This window comes from Marmota monax, unplaced genomic scaffold (assembly GCF_021218885.2).
Source record: "Marmota monax isolate L192 unplaced genomic scaffold, Marmota_monax_Labrador192_F-V1.1 WCK01_AAM20220418_F8-fsc00585, whole genome shotgun sequence".
Lineage (NCBI taxonomy): Eukaryota > Metazoa > Chordata > Mammalia > Rodentia > Sciuridae > Marmota > Marmota monax.
Genome location: NW_026693638.1, coordinates 91488 through 113579, shown reverse-complemented (window position 1 = coordinate 113579; position 22092 = coordinate 91488). Strand labels below are relative to the sequence as shown.

The window sequence follows — 22092 nt, the reverse complement described above, 5'->3', positions numbered from 1 at the left end:
AATATACATACACCAAATGTCAGAGCATTCAATTTTACAAAACAAGCACTATTAGATATAGAGTCATAAACACCAATACAATAATAGTGGGTGACTTTGGCACCCTACTCTCACCAATAGATAGATCAGCCAGCAACAACAACAAAAAATCAGAGTTCAATTACATAAAAAATAGACTGAACAGGCATTTACAGAATATTCCATTCAACAGCTATAGAATATGCATTATTTTTATCAGCAAATGGAACATTTTCCAAAATAAAACACTCACTAGTCTCACATTTTTTAATAAAATAATTGCTTTACTTTCTCTGATTGTAATGCAATGAAACCAGAGATCAACCACAAGAGAAACTACAGAAATTATACAAACACATGGAGATTGAATAACACACTATTGAGTACATAGTCATTGAAGAAAACAGATGGGAAATTAAAAGATTTTTTTAAGTCAAATTAAAATATACCAAAAGTTGTGAGATACAGTGAAGGCTGTAGTAAGAGGGAATTTTATAACAAAGAGTGCTATTTCAAAGAAAAAGATAATGAAATTGCCAAACTTTTAGATAAACTAAAGAGAGAGAGAGAGAGAGAGAGAGAGAGAGAGAGAGAGAGAGAGAGAAGATCCAAATAAATAGAATTAAAGGTTAAAAATATTAGACATAACAACAGACACCCTTTAAGTTCAAATGATTATTAGAGAATATTTTGAAAAACTACTTGACAATAATTTGGAAAATATAGAATAAATGGACAAATTTCTGTACACATATAATCTTCCAAAATTGAAGCAAGAGAATCTTAAAAATAAAACACTAAATAGATTAAAAACAAGTAATAAAATTGAAGCAGTAATGAAATGCCTTCCAATAAAGAAGAGCCTACGTCTGAATGGATTAGAAGATTTTTAATGAAGTATTAACAGTGTTCCTCAAACTATTTCACAAAACCGAAAAAGAAAGAATCCTTCCAAATTCATTCTATGAAACCAGTATTATTCCAACATCAAAATCTGATAAAAACACAACAATAGGAAAAGAAAGAAAACTATTGATCAATATCCCTGATGAACATACATGCAGGAGCTCTCTATAAAAATTAAAATGCACATTAAAAGAGAAAGTGGTAGAGCCAAGATGGCAGCATGGCCTGCGGCTCCATGGGGGAGGCGGGACGGGGGTGTGGCATGCTCACCCCGCCCCCTGCTGCTGCCAGTCTGCGCCTATTGGCTTCTGTGGTGGAGGAGCCGGGAATCTGGCGGCGGTAGCTTTGGGCAGGAGCAGGAGGCCCAGCGGGCCAAAGAGGTGCGCTGTTTTGGGTTCTGAGCTAGTGGACACTTACACGCCACAGGCTTGTCCCATATGCTTCCCAGACCTAATGCTAGGGCTGTGGAGGAGGCCAAGAGGGACTTGTGCTGCTCAACAAAGGTCAGAGCAGAGATTGGTTTATATCATACAGGTCACCGATGGCAACCATGAGTGGACATGCAAGCACCGTTACAGTGACTTCCATGACCTGCATGAAAAGCTTTTGCAGAGAGAAAGATCGATAAAAATCTACTTCCTCCCAAAAAGATAATTGGGAAAAATTCCAGAAGCTTGGTGGAAAAAAGGGAGAAGGATCTGGAGGTGTACCTCCAGACTCTGCTGGCTGCCTTCCCTGGCATGGCCCCTAGAATGCTGGCCCACTTCTTACATTTTCACGTCTATGAAATAAATGGCATTTCCACAGCATTGGATGAAGATCTCTTTGAAAAAGGAGAACAGCTCTTGGGGGCCAGTGAGTTCTTTGCCAACAGGCCCCTGCAGGTCTATGCAGTCACCGAGCAGCTGCAGCAAGGAAAACCCACGTGTGCCAGTGAGATGCCAAGACTGACCTTGGCACATTCTGGACTTCACCTGTCGCCTTAAATACCTTAAGGTTTCTGGCACAGAAGGACCTTTTGGGAACAGCAACATTCGGGAACAACTCCTGCCATTTGACCTGTCCATATTCAAGTCTCTTCACCAGGTGGAGATAAGTCACTGTGATGCAAAGCACATCCGAGAACTGGTTGCCTCAAAGCCCACCTTAGCCAAGATGAGTGTCCGCTTCTCAGCAACCTCAATGAAGGAAGTCCTCGTCCCTGAAGCCTCAGAATTTGATGAATGGGAGCCAGAAGGCACAACACTTGAAGGCCCTGTGACTGCCGTCATCTCCACAAGGCAGGCGTTGACCACTCTCGACCTGAACCCTAACAGCATCTCTGAGATGGAGGAGTCTGTGAAACTGATCCCAAAGATTGAGTTCTTGGACCTGAGTCACAATGGATTGCTGGTCGTGGACAACCTGCAGCACCTGTACAACCTCATGCACCTTGACCTGTCCTACAACAAGCTGTCCTCCTTGGAAGGCGTTCACACCAAGCTGGGGAATATCAAGACCCTGAACCTGGCAGGCAACCTCCTGGACAGTCTGAGTGGCCTGCACAAGCTGTACTCCCTGGTCAACCTGGACGTCAGTAACAACAGGATTGAGCAGATGGAAGAGGTCAGGAGCATAGGCAGCCTCCCATATCTGGAGCATGTGACCCTGCTGAAAAGTCCTCTGAGCATCATCCCTGACTACCAGACCAAGTTGCTTGCTCAGTTCGGAGAGTAGGCTTCTGAGGTCTGTCTGGATGACACAGCAACCACAGAGAAAGAGCTGGACACTGTGGAAGTACTAAAAGCAATTCAGAAAGTCAAGGATGTCAAGTCTAAACTGAGCAACCCAGAGAAGAAGGTTAGTGAGGATTCTTGGCTACCCCCTGTGTTGGACCCAGTGGCTCTCCTCCCACCATGGCTCCCACCTCTGCCTCCTTGCCCCAGCCTATCCTCTCCAACCAAGGCATCTTCAGAGATGAGTGAATGAAGCAGGTCCCATGAGCATGTCTGCTGGCCTGGCCCCAACAGAAGAGGAGCAGGTGTGCCATCCCAAGTGGAGCTGAGGCTTGGGGACACGCAGGAAAGAATGCCCCCCCCCAGGCTCCTGGAGACGCAGAAGTTAGTGTGAGGCCTTGGGAAACCAGTTTGACCCTATTTCAAGAGCCAGAAACACATTTCCACCCTTTGACCTGGTGACCCCGCTGGAGGGAATCTTCTCTTAGAGAGAGATCAGATGCTGGGGAGGGTTGTGAAGTGCTCCCTGCTGGCGACCCAAGGGCTGTGACATGCACACCAAAGAGGGGCAGGGAGAGGCATCTGTGGCACAGAACCCTCTGCAGCAGTCCCACCAAGGAGAGAAGATTGGCAGAAAGAAGGGAGACACTAACATTAAAGCAAAAGCCCGACACAGAGCAGCACACTGAGGTTACCACCATACTCTGCGGAAGAGAATGGTAAAAATGGAGCTGTGGGGCTAGGTGTCAGAGCATTTGCCTATTTGCTTTGGTCAGTCTCTTGACTGAAATTTTTTGGTTGTATTTCTTTATGTAAAAAGGAAGGAGGGTATGGATCCCTGTGAGGAAGCTTCCTTATCAATGCCATCTGCATGGAGGTCAAGCCCCTCTTTGGGGTCCCACAGCACCTGTGTAACTGTAGGCTTCTCAGGGACAGGGAGATGTGTCTGTCCCAAGGCCAAGTCTTAGTCAGCATTTGTTGAATCATTGAATCAATAAGTGAGTATGGAAAACAGCAAGTGGAGAATAAACTGGTAAAGAGCAGGCCCTGGGCGGGCAATGGGGAGGGGTGTCTCCCTGAAAGCTGCAACTACAGGCAGCACCCTATCCCCACCCTGCAGTGATGAAACCTCTACAGCAGCCTAGGCCCAGCCTTATTTCCCTCATTGTCTCGCCCTGGGGCACTCTGCAGAGTGGCTTCTATAGTCTGTCCCCGCTTGCTTCCCAGTCACTGGACATTGAGACATTGTCTCAGATTTGCACCTCTCATAAATAAAACTGTAGTGGATGTCAAAAAAAAAAAAAGCACATTAAAAAGATCAAGTTGCTTCCATTTCATTCCAGGGATGCAAAGATGATTCAACATATGTAAATCAATAGCACATAAAAGAATTAAGGCTAAAAATCACATGATCATCTCAATAGATGAAAACAACGACAACAACAAAAACACCTTCAATAAATTTTAACATCTCTTCATGATAAAAGCCATGAATAAATTAGGTATAGAAGGATTATACATCAACATAATAAGGCTAGATATGGCAAACCCATAATTAATATCTTACTGAATTGGGAAATACTAAATGCATTGCCTCTAAGGTTGGAAACAAGAAAAGGGTTCCAGTCTCACCATGCTTAATACATAGTGTGCTAGAAATTTTGGCTCTATTACTCAAGGTAAAGAAATAAAATATATACAAATAGGAAAGGAGGAAGGTAATTATGTCTGTTGCTGATGATGATATGATTTCATTCATTAAAAAAATTCTAAAAACTCCATGAAGACTTTTAAAAATGATAAAAAATTGAGGAAAATAATATGATAAAATCAATATACAAAATTAGTAGGTTTGCTATATACCAATAATGAGAAATAAGAAAAATAAACCTATTCACAATAGCTTGAGCAACAAAATACCTAGGAATAACCTAACTGATGATAGAAATACCTCTACAATAAAAATTATAAAACAATGAGGAAATAAATTGATGAAGACCCTAGAAAGTGGAAAAATTTCCCATGTCCATGGATTGGTAGAATTAATATTGATAAAATGGTCATAATACCCAAAGTGATTGACAGATTTAATGCAATCATAATCACAATACCAATGACATTCTTCACAGAACTAGAAAATCAATTCTAAAATTCATATGGAAAAACAAAAGACCCCAAATAGCCAAAGCAACCCTCAAAAAAAAAATAATCCTGGAGGCATCACAATATCTGACTTTAAAGCATACTGTAGAGAAATAGTAACAAAAGTTGCATAGAATTGACATAAAAACAGACACATAGACAAGTGGAACAGAATAGAAGTTTCAGGAAATAAACCCATGTATTCTCAGTCAACTGATTCTGTACAAAGTTACCAAAAGCATTCATTGAAGAAAGGACAACTTCTTTATGGTTCTGGGAAAACTAGATATCCACATTTAAAAGAATCAAATTCAACCCTTATCTCTCAGCCTGTTCAAAAATTAATTTGAAACATATCAAAGACCTTAATGTAAAATCTGAAAATTTGAAACTTCTGGAAAAAAAAAAAGAGGGAACACTTTAAAGTATTGGCACAGGCAACAATATCCTAGATAAGATTCTTACAGGACAATAGAGCAAGAATTGACAAATGGCAATGCATCAAATTAAAAATCTTCTGCACATCCCTTCATGTTCAAAACACTAGAAAAACTAGGAATAGTAGGAACATACCTCTACATTGTAAAAGCTATCTATGCGAAACCCAAGGCCTACATCATTCTAAATAAGAATTGAAAGAATTCCTCTAAAAACTGGAACAAGACAGAGATGCCCTCTTTTACCACTTCTATTCAACATTGTCCTTGAAACTCTAGCCAGAGCAATTAAACAGAAGAAAATGTTCTGTAGTTTTCATTGTAGAGGTCTTTTACCTCTTTCGTTAAGTTGATTCCCAAGTTTGTTTGTTTGTTTTTTTGTTTGTTTGATGCTATTACAAATGGGGTATTTTCCTTTCAGAGAATTTGTCACTGACGTACAGAAATGCCTTTGATTTATGAGTGTTGATTTTGTAACTTGTACTTTGCTGAATTTATTTACAAGTTCTAGAAGCTCTCTGGTGGAATTTTTTGGATCTTCTAGTTATACAATCATATCGTTGGCAAATTCATACTAATTTGATTTCTTCTTTAACTATCCATATGCCTTTACTTTCTTTTGTCTGTCTAATTGCACTGGCAGGTGTTTCAAGAACTATGTTAAATAGAAGTGGTAAAAGAGGGCATCCCTGTCTTGTTCCAGTTTTTAGAGGGAGTGCTTTCAATTTTTGTCCATTTTGAATGACGTTGGCCTTGAGATTAGCATAGATAGCTTTTACAATTTTGAGATATGTTCCTGTTATCCCTAGTTTTTCTAGTGTTTTGAACATGAAGGGGTGCTGTTTACCAGACCTTAAACTATACTACAGAGCAATAGTAACAAAAACAGCATGGCATTGGCCCCAAAATGGACTGGTAGAATACAGAATACTGGTAGAATACAGAATAGAGGAAACAGAGACGAACCCACTTAATTACAGTTATCTTATATTTGACAAAGGCACTAAAAAAGTACATTGAAGAAAACATAGCCTCTTCAACAAATGGTGCTGGGAAAATTGGAAATCTATATGAAACAAAATGAAATCAAACCCCTATTCTCACCATGCACAAAACTCAACTCAAAGTGGATCAAGGACCTAGGAATTAAACGAGAGACACTGCCTCTATTAGAAGAAAAAATGGGCCCAAATCTCTATCATGTTGGATTAGGCCTCAACTTTCCTAATAAGACTCCTACACCATAAGAATTAATATCAAGAATTAATTAATATTAAACTAGTAAATCATTAAATTAATAACAATTAGATTAATTATTAAATTAATAATAAATTGAATAAAATTAATATCAAGAATGGGATGGATTCAAACTAAAAAGCTTCTTCTCAACCAAAAAAAAAAAATCATAAAGGTGAATACAGAGCCTACTAATTGGGAACAAATTCATACCACACTCTAGAATATATAAAAAACTCAAAAATCTTAACACCAAAAAATCCATATAACCCAATCAATAAATGGGCCAAGGAACGGAACAGACACTTCTCTGAAGAAGATATACAATTAATCAACAAATATATGAAAAACGTTAAACATTCTAGCAATTAGAGAAATGCAAATCAAAACTAAGATTTTGTCTCACTCCAGTCAGAATGGCAGCTATTATGAAGACAAACAACAATAACTGTTGGCAAGGATATGGGGGAAAAAAAGGCACATTCATACATTGCTTGTGGGACTGAAAATTGGTGCAGCCAATATGGAAAGCAGTATGGAGATTCCTTGGAAAACTGGGAATGGAACCCCCATTTGACCCAGCTATCCCACTCCTCAGTCTATACCCAAAGGACTTAAAACAGCATACTACAGTGACACAGCCACATCAATATTCATAGCAGCACAATTCACAATAGCTAAACTGTGGAACCAACCTAGATGCCCTTCAGTAGATGAATAGATAAAGAAAATGTGATTATATATATATATATATATAATTCATCATTAAAAGAGAATAAAATCATGGCATTTGCAGGTAAATGTATGGAGCTATAGAATATAATGCTAAGTGAAATTAGCCAATCCCCAAAAAACCAAATGCCAAATGATTTCTCTGATTTAAGGATGCTGATCCATGATATGCTGTGGAGGGTGGGGTGTGAAAGGATTAAATGAACTCTAGATGGGGCAAAGGGGAAAAGGGAGGGAGGAAAAGGGAAGGGGAATAGTAAAGACGGTGGAATGTGATGTTCATCATTACTCTAAAATGTATCAAAGACATGAAGGATGTGATTCTACTTTGTGTATAACCAGAGATTTGAAAAATTGTGCTCTACATGTGTAATATGAATTGCAATGCATTCTGTTGTCATATATAACAAATTAAAATTTAAAAAGTAAAAAGCAGGAGGAGAAGGAGAAGAACAAATGGAAATACAAAAAAAGGTTAGGGGTATAGTTCAGTGGTAGAGAGCATTTGCCTAGCATGCATGAGGCCCTGTGTTTCAGTCCATCACTGAGTGTGTGTGCACACACGCTGACCAAATCTAAATACTGCAATACAGAGAGACTTTGACCTCAGATTTTATGTTTTTCCATGTTCGTAAATATCTATTTTGCTAGCTATCATCTAAATTTTGAAGCTCTAGCTCCTTACAGCATATAATTTCTTACTAAAATCAAAACAAACCTTAAGTACTTTGGTACCAGGAATTTCAGCAATTGGTTTTTCTGAGTGAGAGAGGTTTTGTTCCACAAAAAATTTCCATATCCCAAGTTCACTGCTTTCCATTATTATTATTCAGCATTAAAAGAGATTACACTGTGTCCCCAGTCAGCAAACCTGCATAAAACAATATATTTACACTTATAGTTCAAATATAATACTAAAAAAGACATATGCCTCAATAAACATGTTTTCTTTAATTTTAAGGGATTCATATGTATTTAAGTTCATGAGGTTTCACAGGACATGACAGATAGTGGGTCTACGTATTTTCAAACCTCATGTTATGTAGAATTCTGCAAAAATTGATTTATATGACTTTAGGAAAAATAAAATTTGGAATGTTAAAAAAAGAAAGAAACTGGAGAAGACCTTTGAAAATAAAAAGACCTCCTATGTTCTTGGCTACATAGAATCAATATTGTCAAAATGGACATCCTACCAAAAGCACTATACAGATTTAATGCAATTCCTATTAAAATCCCAATGACACTCTTCCTAGAAACAGAAAGCATTCATGAAATTCATTTGGAAGAATAAGAGGCCCAAAATAGCCAAAGGAATCCTCAGCGAGAAAAATGAAGCAGAAAGCATTACTATTCCAAAACTTAAATTATACTACAAAGCTATAGTAACAAAAATGGCATGGTATTGGCACCAAAAAGACATGAAAACTAATGGTATAGAATGGAAGACAAAGAGACAAATCCATATAAATACAGTTATCTCCTACTAGACAAAGGCACTATAAACACACATTGGACAAATTATAGCCTCTTTAACAAATGATGCTGGGAAAACTGAAAATCCATATGTAGCAAAATGAAATTAAACCCTTATCTCTTTCTGTGCACAAAATTTAACTCAAAGTAGGTCAAGGGTCTAGGCATTAAACCAGAGACCCTGCACCTACTAGAAGAAAAAATAAGTCCAAATCTCCATCATGTCAACTTAGGAAGATACTTCCTCAAAAAAGACACCTGAAGCACAAGAAGTAAAAGCAAGAATCAATAAATGGGGTAGTATCAAACTAAAAAAGCTTCTTTACAACAAAGTAAACAATCAAGAATGTGAGGAGAGAGCCTACAGAACGGGAGAAAATCTTTGCTACCTATACTTCAGATAGAGCATTAATCTCCATGATATATAAAGAACTCAAAAAACATAACACACACACACACACACACACACACACAACCAACCAATCAATAAATGGGCAACTGAACAGCTACTTCAAAGAAGAAGAAATATGATTGATCAACAAATATATGGAAAAATAGTCAACATCTCTAGCAGTTAGAGAAATGCAAATTAAAACTACACTGAGATTTAATCTTGCTCCAGTCAGAATGGCAAGAATACAAGTAACAATAGTGCTGGCAAGGATATTGGGGAAAAGGTTCACTCATACATTGCTGTGGAACTGCAAATTCATGCAACCACTCTGGAAAGCAATATGGAGATTCTTTAAAAGCTTAGAATGACCCAGCTATCCCACTCCTTGGTATCTACCTAAAGGACTTAAAAATCAGCATACTATAGTGATGTGGTGACAATGTTTATAGCAGTTTAATCACAATAGCTAAGCTATGAAACAAACCTAGGTGCCCTTGGAATGATGAATGGGTAGAGAAAATGTGGTATACATACACAATGGAATGTTACTCAACCATTAAAAAGAATGAAATTATGGCATTTGCCAGTAAATGGATAGACCTGGAGAATATCACACTAAGTGAAATAAGCCAATCCCCCAAAACCAAAGGCTGAATGTTCTCTCTGATATGTGGATGCTAATACACAATAACAGAAGGAGTGAGGAGAATAGAAGTACTTTGGATTAAACTAAGGGAAATGAAGGGAAGGGAGGTGGTGGGAATAGGAAAGACAAAAGAATGAATCAGACATTTCTTTCTTATGTTCTTGTATGAATACACAGCCAGTGTAACTCCACATGATGTACAATCAGAAGAATGAGAAGTTATATTCCATGTATGTATAATATGTCAAAATACATTCTACTGTCTTGTAAATAACTTAAAAGAACAAATAATTTTTTTAAATAAATAAAATGTGCACAGCAGAACGAAGATACAACCTATAGAATGGGAGAAAAATTGTAACAGCTTTTCATCTACAGAGGATTAATATCTAGATTCTATAAAGAAGTTTTAAAAAACCAGAGATATGAAAAGAAGTTGTGCTGTCTGTGTAATATGAATTGTAATGCATTCTGTTGTCATATATAACAAATCAAAATTTTAAAAAATATAAAAAGTTAACAATAACAAACGCAAGTTATCCAATAAAAAATGGGCAAATTATCTTAAAAGACACTTCTCAAAAGTACAAATGGACCATAAATATAAGGAAAAAATGCTCAATGTATTTAGCACTCAGAGAAATGCCAGTAGAATCTCTATTGATATTCCATCCCATCCCAGTCAGAATGGTTATAACCAAGAGCAAAACCAAAGAAAACAAACAACAACAACAACAAAAATCAAAATAACATGTTGGCGAGGTTGTGGAAAAAATGAACTCTTATACACTGGTAGTGGGAATGTATATTATTAAATCCCCTGTGGAAAACCATATGAGGAATCTTTAAAAACTACAAACAAAACTACTGCATGTTCCAGCTATGCCTCTCCTGGCTATACATACAAAGATAATGAATTCAGTATTCAAGGTTTATTATGGTAACTACTTAACAATAGTTAAGATATGGAATCAGCCTAGGTGTCTATAGATAAATGAATAAACTAAATATTGTATATGTACACAGTGGAATATCATTCAGCTCTAAAGATAAGTGAAATATTGTCATTTGCAGGAAAATTGATGGAATTGGAGAACATCATGCTAAGCTAAATAAGCCAGACACAGAAGGACAAGAGCTGCATGTTTTCTCTCATATGTGGAAACTAAAAATAATTTAATAAAAGCATAAATAAAATAAAAAGATGATGTGAAAGTAGAGAGGGACAGTTAGGGAGTGGGAAGAGGGCTGTGTGGAGAGGAACAGAGGGGAGGATGAGAAAGGATTGAAGGGAGGCTGAACAAGACCAAGGCATAATATATGCATGTATGAAAATTGCACAGTAAAACCTATTAATTTGTATAATTAATACATATTAATAAAATGATTAGAATCATTTTCATCTTTTAAAACTAGTGAGAGCAGCAAGAGGCTGGAAAAAAGTAGTAAAGGCTAAACCATCTACAAAACCAAGAAATATCTGAATGATTAGGCCTTTTTTTTTGTCTCCTAGAATGACAGTATCATGTAATTTTATAATGCCAAGGTTGGAGGGAGCCAAAATGGTCATTTTCCTAATTTCCCATCTAGTATTTCTTGACTTTTTGTAAAAACATACTTTTAATTAATCATCCTGCAGGTGTTAAACATTCTCTTCCATGGCAAACCTAAATGTTCTGGATTTAGAAAGTGATTTTTTTTGCTAAGGAAAAAAAAATGTCTAACCTCAATGGGTCAGCACGATCCATGACAGCTTCCCAGAACTAAGCCAACACTCATTTCTCATCAGAGGCATACCGGGCATTTGGAGAGTGTTTTTGTCCTTCGTCACTCATCTTCCTCTTCACTCAGAACTGGAATGTTCTCTTAGACACCAACCACTTCTCCCAGTACTGGAATGTACCCTAAGACACCAACCACATCTACCTGTCCATTTTCCCATAATTATTGTGATACTTTTGCCTTCAGGAATCAAGAACTTTGGGATAAGTTTTAGAAATATAAAAAGAGCTGGAAAAACAGATGTGGAGATCTTTGTAACTGAAGAGTAGGAAAAAGAAATCTGAACATTTGTACTTGGAAGGAAGTCACTCTGTGAGGCAGTGAGTTCCCAAGTCAAAAGTTTAGGACAAACTCAAGAACAAGTTTGCCTTCTTCTACACCAGTGAGTTTGGGAGAGGTAGTCAATCCTTAGATTGGGCCTCACAGAATTTCTGAATCACCCTCCCGGGCTTTGGGTATCTGACCTGCAGTAGCAGGAGACAGAATAGATAGGCTTTCTGTACAACTTCTGTTAAGAAAATCTTTATTATTTTGATAGGTTATTTTTTCCCTTCTTGGATGACTTAGTTCTGAAATACCACTTAGTCTTGCTCATTTTTATTCTACAGGGAGGCAACTGTTGACCTTCAGTGTCAGTTCCCCCAGGCTTTGAATGGCAGTGACCCTGTCAGCCAAATCACCTTTGCCACCTGTCTGACTGACACCTTTGTGAAGCACTGGGCCAAGGGTCTTATTAAGTTCTCCCATTATGTCATTAATAGCTTGCTTTCATTAAACTATCCCCTTCATTTCAAAGTAAAGGGACTTCTCACTGAAAGAAGAAAAATATTTTGAGAGCTCATAGAAAACTCGGTTTGAAAATTCCATACAAATTACAGTTTTTAAAAGGCAGCTTATATCATTATTCTTATCCTGAACACAATCAATATGAAAACTGTCAAAATATTTGCTCTCTCGACTTCTAGCTTTCAGAAACTATGGTCTTCCATTCAGGATGTTTTAAAACAAAGGATTCAAATTTAGAGTCTTATAGCTTTAAAGAATGGAGAGGACTACATGGAAATACCAGTTTATTCCTTGGACTTCCATTTCTTATTGTGTTGAAAGCATCTCGGGGGTTGTTAAAAATGGGTAAGAAAGACATTCAAGCAATCATAGTAACCTTGAACTAAACCCAACCTGGAACTCAAATTGAAAAATGGCATTGATGTCTTTCTTGCTATGACTAAATTAAGCTCTAAAATTTTATTATTCCCAAATCATCATCTATTTTATTGCAACCATATTCTAGGTAATTGTCAAATTCCAATTCAGTTTAATTTTTAAGCTAGAGTGTGGGGGGGTGGATATGTAAAATTTCCACCTAATAGGAGGTCCTTGGGGAAGGCAGAGCTGGCTTTGTCCGGACTGCATTGTCTAGTGATTAGGAGAAAAGTGTGCCCACTTTACAAAACCTTCCTATCCTGATGCCCTACCCAGTCATGTGACAATGGGCAAGGCTGACATCATCATAAAGACATCAAAGATCTTAAATCTTCTTCTAAGAATGAGGCCCAGACACTGCAACTACCTTACCAGGGGAGCTTGCTAGAAATAAGGATTCCTGGGTGTATTTCAGGTGTGTCTGAGAAGGGATTCATTAAAAACAAAACCCAAAACCTCCATGTGTATGATTTTATGAAATTTTACCATAAAGTCCTAGGCTTTCAATTCCTTTTTATGGTTGGTCATCTACTAAATCTTTTCTACTTTACATTTTATTTCCAGGATTTCAGGAAATGTTGTATCCTTGCTTCCCTCGTGCACACATGCCCTGAAGTTCCCACACATGCTGCTATATAATAGTAATGCGGATGTCAGAGACTTCCCTTAAAAGATCTCAGAACTCAGTTTGTCAAAAAGCACACACCCTGGGTTTTAGAAAGGTATTTCACTTCTGGCTGATGAACTCATTCTCTGTAATTCCTGACCTGGATTAGAATCACAGAGTCTAGGACCTATTCTCACCTACTCCATCTTCTGCATGTTCAAGTGTTTTTTTCACTTACTTTGAAATCTGCAACCCACCCTCTTTCCATTACATCTTATTGTTTCTTAAACATAAAACCAAGAAACAACTGTTGATTTAAGTGATTGAGTACCCACAAAATGGAGACTCACTGATTTTCACTTCAGCATTCTGTGACTTGTGATCCAACACTACTGCCTGGAAGTCACTCCCAGCTTCTAATGTGACTCTGCATTTTGAATTCCCAGGAATTCATAAATTACCCAAAAGACCATAATATCTATGCATCTGTAAGTGACCTGAAATTGTGCAGATTGATTGAAAAGCACTAACACCAACCATTTGCCCAAGCCTAAAACATCCTACTCAGTGACTCATAGTTCACCTTGCATAGAAGCAGCAGAGTCAAGATTTGGGACTTATTTCTTTGCTCAAAAATGTCAGTGCACAAGCCTGCCATCAACTTTTAGAGGTTTACCTTGGAATTAATACCTTTTTACAATTTATTCAGGTCCCTATTATACTGCAAATAAACAGAGGAGATCATACGGAAGACCACCAAGGCTAGCCTATTTTCACACTGGGATCCATAGGGAAAGAGGTGAAGGACTTATTGATTTTAACAGGGTACCAAGGCACAAAACATGAGAAGCAAACACTTGTCTTTATAATCTCCAATATATCTGGCATACCATTGGTGTTTAATATTTGTTGAACAATATTTGGTGCAGAGAGCACCAAGAATTGGTACTAGAATTATTTGACATGCTGGCCTAAGGCTGGTTCACTCCTGTTGCTGGAACTCAAGTTACCATAGATTGAGCTTACTGTCTGTTCAAATGTTATTTATTGTTCTGATATTTTCTCTTCTGTGTTTTGCTTGTAGACATTTAGATTTCCTAAAGTTTTGTTTCTGATTATCTTATCCTGAAATTAAGATTGGAGTTCAGCAAATACCAGTTGTTTTTGTGACAGTGACGGGGAAAGGAACTCTAGAAATATTGTTGATGACAATCTCACTTTGAATAAAGAACTAAAAATCATTCAGTAGGTTTATAAATTGAATATGTTTTGATTTAGCATGTATGGTGCTTAATAGTTGCAACATAATTTCATTTTACTCAGCACACACCAGTTTGGCATTCTAAAAAAAGTCTAGTATTATTTTGTCTTTGCCTAATCAAATTTTAAAAGCCTGTCCACTTATTACATGACATTTTTAAAAAGAGACTTTAGAGCCAAGAGCAGTGATACACATCTATAATCTCAGCAACTCCAGAGGCTTAAGCAGGAGGATCACAAGTTTGACGCCAGTCTTAGCAACTTAGCAAAATGCTGTCTCCATATTAAAAATAAAAAGGACTAATGATATAGTTCAGTGGTAGAGCAGACCTGGGCTCAATCCCCAGTAACCCTTCTACCAATCTCTCCCTCACACAAACAAAGGGCTTTAGGAGTAAATAAACCAATAAGAATTAAGCCCCATTTCCTATGTAGCAGTGGTGAGCTCCTTGTGTTTGGGAGGAGTGGAGAGTGAGTATGGAAGGGCAGAGGACAGAAGCAGAGTTCTTAACATCATATAAACATGATGCTTGCCTGGGACAGGCAGAGGGAATTGTTGCAGGCAGAATGATGCTCTCAAACAACGTGCTGAGACCCCAAAGACCTATGTGTATTTCATAGAAGAGTAGGATTGGATCCAGCCTAGTCAATAAGTAGCCCAAGGAACATTCCTCACAATAATCCAACTGTTATCCACAATTTTCCCCCCACAGGGAGTGAATAAATGCCAGGAATCTGTAATTATCCTGGCCTGGTTTGTGAGAGAACAAGAATTTGTTCAGTCTGTGCCATTTCCTCCTGTGCATACAAAAGCACAACAGTCAGCAACTATTTTATTGAGTAGGTACTTTGTGGTAGGCACTATATTAATAACTTACATGGATTACTTTATGTTGCAAAAGAGGTGCTATTTTATCCTCTAAGGATGAAGAAACTGAGTTTAGAGGAAGCTTAAATACTTTGCCACAAGGTACAAAGTTATTCTGTGCTGAGTTCAGAATCTGGAGGGTGAACTCTTAACCCCTAAACAACTCTGTCTTCCCAAAGACCATTCCTCTTCTGTTCACTAAATTTTAGGTCACATGTGATTTATTTGCAGGAGTGGAACATAAGACCTGGAGTAGGCTCTTCATTTCCAGAAGCTGCCTCAGTAGCTCTTTGGAATGAAGATGTCTTTGCAAAAGGGTACCTCTCATTCTATAGGTCTTAGAAGACAGGGGCTAATCCACTGGCCAACTTGGACTCATCAAGTTTTGAAAATGAGTGTAGCATGTGGCCCATCCCAGAGCTCATCAATGCACATCAGTTTCCACATAGGAGAGAGAAAACAGCAATCAGTCTAATTTAACTTGATACAGGTATGGAGACTGGAGAATGGAAAGACACACACTCATCCTATTATCTTTCATAGATTTTCCCTGGATCTCAAATAGTTTTTTACTAGGGCTGGAAAGAAATCAATGGGAGATTGAGTTCTTTAATGACTTAAAAATCAGGGTGTTTTGCATTAACTTTCAACCTATATGTTATTGAATCCTTGCCAAGGAATAGCAGGTAATGATTTCACTTTTGTTTTAGGAGTTCTTGCTCTAAGAACAGGATCCTGCATTTGTTTCCAGAGAGTCTTTCTAAAAGATCCTGTGTCTCATCTGCTTAAAATCCTTTTATGCCTTTTGATTTTAGTTCATTTCCTTGCAAAGAATCACCAGTTCTTCATGTAATCCCAAATTTCAAACTATGCAGAACTATGTATAAGTTCCCAATTGTGTCATGTCTAGCTATCCTTCTGGGCCTGCATGCATACTGGTCTTCTGCCACCCCGCCCCCAAATCCTTCCTTCTTTGGTTACCAGATCAATTTCTCTCAACTCCACCTAAAATAGCAATTTGTACCTTCTCCCTCTGGGTTACTTCTCTGAAGCATGTTCCTCAGACTAAAGAAAAATTTAAGTGAATGCTCTCACCTGTGTCTGCAGCTCAACATTTGTCCAGAGCTCAGGTGTGCAGTTTGCAGCAGGACTCTCATCATTCCACAGCCTCTTACCAGCTGGGACAACTTCAAAATCATCATTTATTAGCTGGATGCAGTGGCACACACCCTAAACCCAACAGTTTGTGAGGTTGAGGCAGGAAGATCACAAGTTCAAAGCCAGTCTTGGCAATTTAGCAAGATCCTGAGCAAGCTACAAGACCCTGTCTCAAAAAATAAATAAATAAATAAAAAATAAAATGTTTGCCTGGGAGCAGTGGCGCATGACTGTAATCCCAGCTACTTGGGAGGCTGAGGCAGAAAGATTGCAAGTTCAAAGCCAGCCTCAGCAAAAGTGAGGTGCTAAGCAACTCAGTGAGACCCTGTCTCTAAATAAAAATACAAAAAAGGGCAGGGGATGTGGCTCAGTGGTCAAGTGCCCCTGAATTCAATCCCTGGTACCTGCCCCCCAAAAAAAGATGTTTTAAAGGACTGGGGAAAATGTTTTAGTGGTTAAATCACTGGTACAAAAAAAAGTCATTTACTGACTTCTCTGTACCCCAGATAGGTTATATAAATTGGGATATGAATAGTATTATACTCAAAGATTCCTATAAAGATTAAATAACAATATAAATATTAATTGTCATACTTTTAATAAACTGCACAATTTGCATTCAGAAAGTAATCTTTTGTCTTTTTTTTCCATTGTGCTTAGCAAATAGCAGATGATTCATGAATGCTTGTGGAATGAGAAGAAATTAAAGATCATGGACATGCTATATGAATTAATAATATGCTTATACATAAATGCAGTATAGTTACTGTTTAGTCATCATCATCATTATTAGTAGTACTGGGGATTGAACCCCAGGGGACTTTGTCCCTGAGCTACATCCCCAGCCTTTTTTATTTTTAACTTGGAGATATGATCTCACTCAGTTGCCCAGGCTGGCCTTAAACTTCAGCTCCTCCTCCCTTAACTTTCTGTGTAGCTGGGATTACATGTGTGCTGCTGCACCTGGTTCATACAACTATTTAATTGTGTTAAATATGCTGATGCTTTAAAATTCTCTGAAGGACTGCTCATCTACTGAAAGTTGGACTTGCCACTGTAAGTAAAAGCCATATGTGTAAGTGAGCAGAGGCCTTTTTATTAAAGCAGTAGACATCCATTCCACTTACAAACTCATCTTTGGATGTGGACTAAAATCTAATTTCTTGATCATATTGCAATAGTTGTCCTAAATGATAAAGAACATAAAAATGTCTAAGTTTCTCAAGTACAGGTTTATGATGATAAGACAAAGAAGTTCAAATATCTTTTACCCTTTACCAACCCATGCAAGCTAAGGCCAATTGGTTTCACCTTTCAATATCTGTTCTGATTTCTATCTGTATTGCAGGAGTTAGAAAGACACTAATCACATTTTCCAAATGCTCTTTCACTAGTTTTGCCAATGTGAGTTAGAATCCCTGGTGACTTGCACAGAATTAAGTGGTAAGAGAACGGAGAGAGAGGAAGTGGTTAAGGACTTCAAAAGTGGTGAGGTTCTTGCAGCCACATGTGGACGTCTTTTGTCATGGACTGAAGCTGAAATGCTGCCATCCTAGAATGAGCTCTGGGATTGGTGGTATCCTGGGTCCTTGGCTCTCAAGGTGACAGAGGCAGCTGCAACCTGGGTGAGCTATTTCTGCCAAATTGTGTTAAAAGTCATTACTGGTGGCCCCAGTCTTGTGCCTATTTCCTCCAATCCAAACAGAATTTCATAAATACCTAAATCCTAGAATTAAGTTCTTTTCCACTTAAAATAGCTAGAAGTGCTGTTACACCCCTGCTCCAGCTCCTATTTTGCAGCTTTGTTGTTATTGCTCTGGTCATTTTTTTCTCTAGCTAACATCTTTCCTCACCCTCCATCTCTACCCATCCCGCACTAGAAACTGACTTAACAATGCTGCCCTTCTCCTAAGAGAAGTTAGAGTCAAGAATCATACCACTTGACTCTGAATTTCTCACTTAAAGTTACAACCTACTCCACTCAATTTGCTTTCAAATCTATCTCATTGGGAAGAGCACCACCCTTCGCAAATGAATATTAGACATCCTCTGAATCCCAGTGGCTAACTAGACCCTGGTGAGGGCTCTTGGAGCCACTCACCATGGGAAAAAACTTTCCCACTTTTCCCAGCATCAAATGCTTTTACCCACTACAAACCCTTTACAGAATAATAATCCAAGTATACAAAGCTAAAGAAATCTCTCAGAACACAAAGTCAATGACAAATAGATAATGAGGGCTGGCACACATAAAACCTTGGGATGACACAGGAATGGAGCCCTAGATTTCATGTGCATTTTATGTGTAAATACTGAAACCAAGGATCTTGTGCTTCTGCCTCACATTTTATTCCTCTAGCTCCCTTCTTATAATAGGAGACTTGCCACTTATGCTAACACCCTATTTTCTAAATGCTAGTAAGTTACACAACCAAGTCATTAACACTTTGAGAACCAGACTGGCACACCTTACTCATTCTCTATCCTCAATATCTAGCACGGGCCCTGCCCACAGTTAGCATATGCATTTCAACAACAATCCCAGACACCAAAATGGGAGTTTCACAGTTCAAATCAATTCTGACACTGCCTAGAGTGCAAATCCCACAGGTAAATGGGACCAGTCCAATAAGACTGCCCCACCTCAAGTGCCAGCTGCAAGGCCCAGGTGTCCTCCAGGCACTTCAATACTGCCCAGCCAGACACAAATCTGAGGGTTCTCACAACCCCGTTCATGTTTGGTGATTCACTTTGAATGACTCATAGAACTCACTATTAGCATAGTATTTAAATTGCCATTTCATTATAAAAGATACAATTCAGGAAGGGAGAAGAGGGTAAAGTTTGAGGGAAGAGAGGCACAGAGCTTCCATCCATGTGGGGTCAGATTAAGACATTCTCCCAGTACATCAGCATGATCAACAACCTGGAAACTCTTGAATTTGTAGTTCCGTTTGTATTGAGATTTTAATGCATAAGCATGACTGATTAACTTGCTAGTCACATGTTTGAATTCAATCTCCAACTCCCCTTCCTGGAGGAGGGTGAAGGGAAGGACTGAAAGTTCCAATCCTCTAACCTTGTGCTTAGACTTTCTGACATTACCAGCCCCTCACTTGAGACTCTCTCAGGAACTGTCCTTAGTCACCTCATTAGCATAAAGTTATGGTAGAAAGGAGCTCACTATGAATTACCAGAAAACATTGTTATCAGGAAAATTTCAAGGATTCTTCAAGCTCTGTGCCAGTAACCAGGGACAAAAACCAGATATATTCTTTGTTATATCATGCCATTGGAGACACATTTGCCAAATTGAATTGAGTTGGCTACTCCAAGTTCCCATTAGTCACTTTATAAAAATTAAATGAAAGGAACTTTTGCAATTCTAGGATCAAAGTGCTCCCACTGGAAGTAATGTTCCTTAAGCCCTTCTTTGAATATTCATTTAAAACATAGCTTCAATACCCCCTCCCCTGCTCACTGAAAGCCAGAATTTAAGTCTTTATCTAACTACAAGTGACAGGAAATGAATTCTACCACCTCAGATGGGCATTTAAGGCTTTAGTGTCTTCACTACTAACATTTTTATGTCATCTTTGAAGCTGCTGTTATAGGCATACTGATACCACTATGGCTCAGACTCTGGGTGAATATATACTATCCTGTCAATCAGAACACCTTGAGTTTTATCAGGATAAGTACATAGAATAAAATAATTTTGTGCATCTAGACAGTATTGCTTTTAACTATAAATATTAAATAAGAGGATAAAGTTATATAGTTACTATGTATTATCATTTATATTACTTTGGCTATAAGAAGAAATGCTGCCATGATAAAGTTTGCCTATCATAGAAAGAAGGGGAATAAATAGATGATAGGTAAATGATAGATAGATGATAGATAGATATTCAAATTTTTATATATATATATATATATATATATATATATATGTTTGCATTTTATTAAATAAAGAGTCAGAGAGGTTTTTATTTTACTTTTTTTGTAAAAAGATAAATGGTAAATATTTTAGGCCTTGTAGTCTCTCTTATAATTATTCAACACTGCCAGAGTTGGGCAAAAGCCTCCAAGGATATTACATAAAGGAATGGTCATGACTGTATTCTAATAAAACTTTATTTGTGGACACTGAAGTTGAACTTTATAGAATTATTTTCATGCATCACAAAATAATATTGTTCTTTCAGTTTGTTTCAAGTATTTAAAAATGCAAAAATCATTCTTCTCTCATGCCGTACGAAAAGACCAGTGGCCATAGTCTGTTGACACACAACCTTAGCTGAATATTGAACCCATGGCCTTGGGCATGCTAGGCAAACATACTACCATCTAGCCACATTCCTAGCCCTCTATGACGTTTATCATAGACCAATAAGGTTAATTTAGTAAGGATGCCTTTTTGTTCTTGCTACATGATCTGAGTAAACCTGCCTTAGCTGGGAACTCTAACAACTGAATTATTTGAATTCTATTGAATGTTGAGAGAAATCCTCATAAATAGTATCATCCTTCCATCTCTCCAGCCTGTTCTCATCCTTCTTCCCTCTCTCCCTTCTCTGTCTCTATCTCATTTCTGAAAGATAACACAGGTTTATAGAAAAGGAGCCTCATATACTTCCAACATTGACTACTTGTGCCATTAATATCAAGGTAACATAGCTGGTGACAGCTTCTTGCATTGATTCATAATTCATGTCCCTGTTAAAGGGTATCTGATCCATTCAGTTATACATATTTCACTCTGAATATGCTAATGTTGTCAGTTTAAATCAAAATAAAACCACAACTTATTTCTTCCATGATTGGGAACTAAAAGAGAAAATGCCTCTGTTGGGAGGGGGCTGAGAAATCCCAGGATCTGGACAATTCCCTGACTTTGAAATAAATCCTGTCCTAACCACAGTCAAATGGCCCATTAGAGGTTCTGCCCAAGCCAACAGTGGGAATCCTGTAACATGGCAGTATTTCATATGCACTAGCTTCATAGTTGCTAGAGTTAGCTTTCTTGGCAAATGTATTTCAAGAAGTGGTTGTATTTTTTAAAGCATTTAAAAAATTTTTTTCCTCTGTTTAAGTGAATAGGTTCATCAATCAGAAAGCCCAAAGGCAGGTGGAAAAAATAAGGGCAAAGTTTTTTTATTGTTATTAAAGAAGAAGAAATAATATCTGAGGCCTGAAGCTCAATTTGTGAAGAGCATGATCCACGGGACTCCTGTTAAAGGTGGGCTGCTGCTGAGACACTTCAAAAGATCATCTTTATTGCAGAACAATTGCCTGACCCAGTTTCCTGGTCAGCAACATGCTTTTGTAGAAACTTCAGGAGCTGATGAAAAAGCTCAGCAAAGTTAGCATGTGTACTTTCATCTGAGGCTCTTGGGAGGGGAAATATGAAAAGGTTTCTAGGTCCCTTGGATTTAGCACTGCGAGGTCTACTGGCACAGAAGAAAAGAATGAAACAAAAGATATGAACATGTTTTAAAAAGGAGGATCT

At 38.0% G+C, this 22092-nt stretch overlaps 1 pseudogene; it reads left to right on the top strand.

Moving 5' to 3' along the window:
• Positions 1 to 1283: 1283 nt before the first annotated feature.
• On the top strand, positions 1284 to 3456 carry LOC124103235 (nischarin-like; annotated as a pseudogene).
• The last annotated feature ends 18636 nt before the right edge of the window (positions 3457 to 22092 follow it).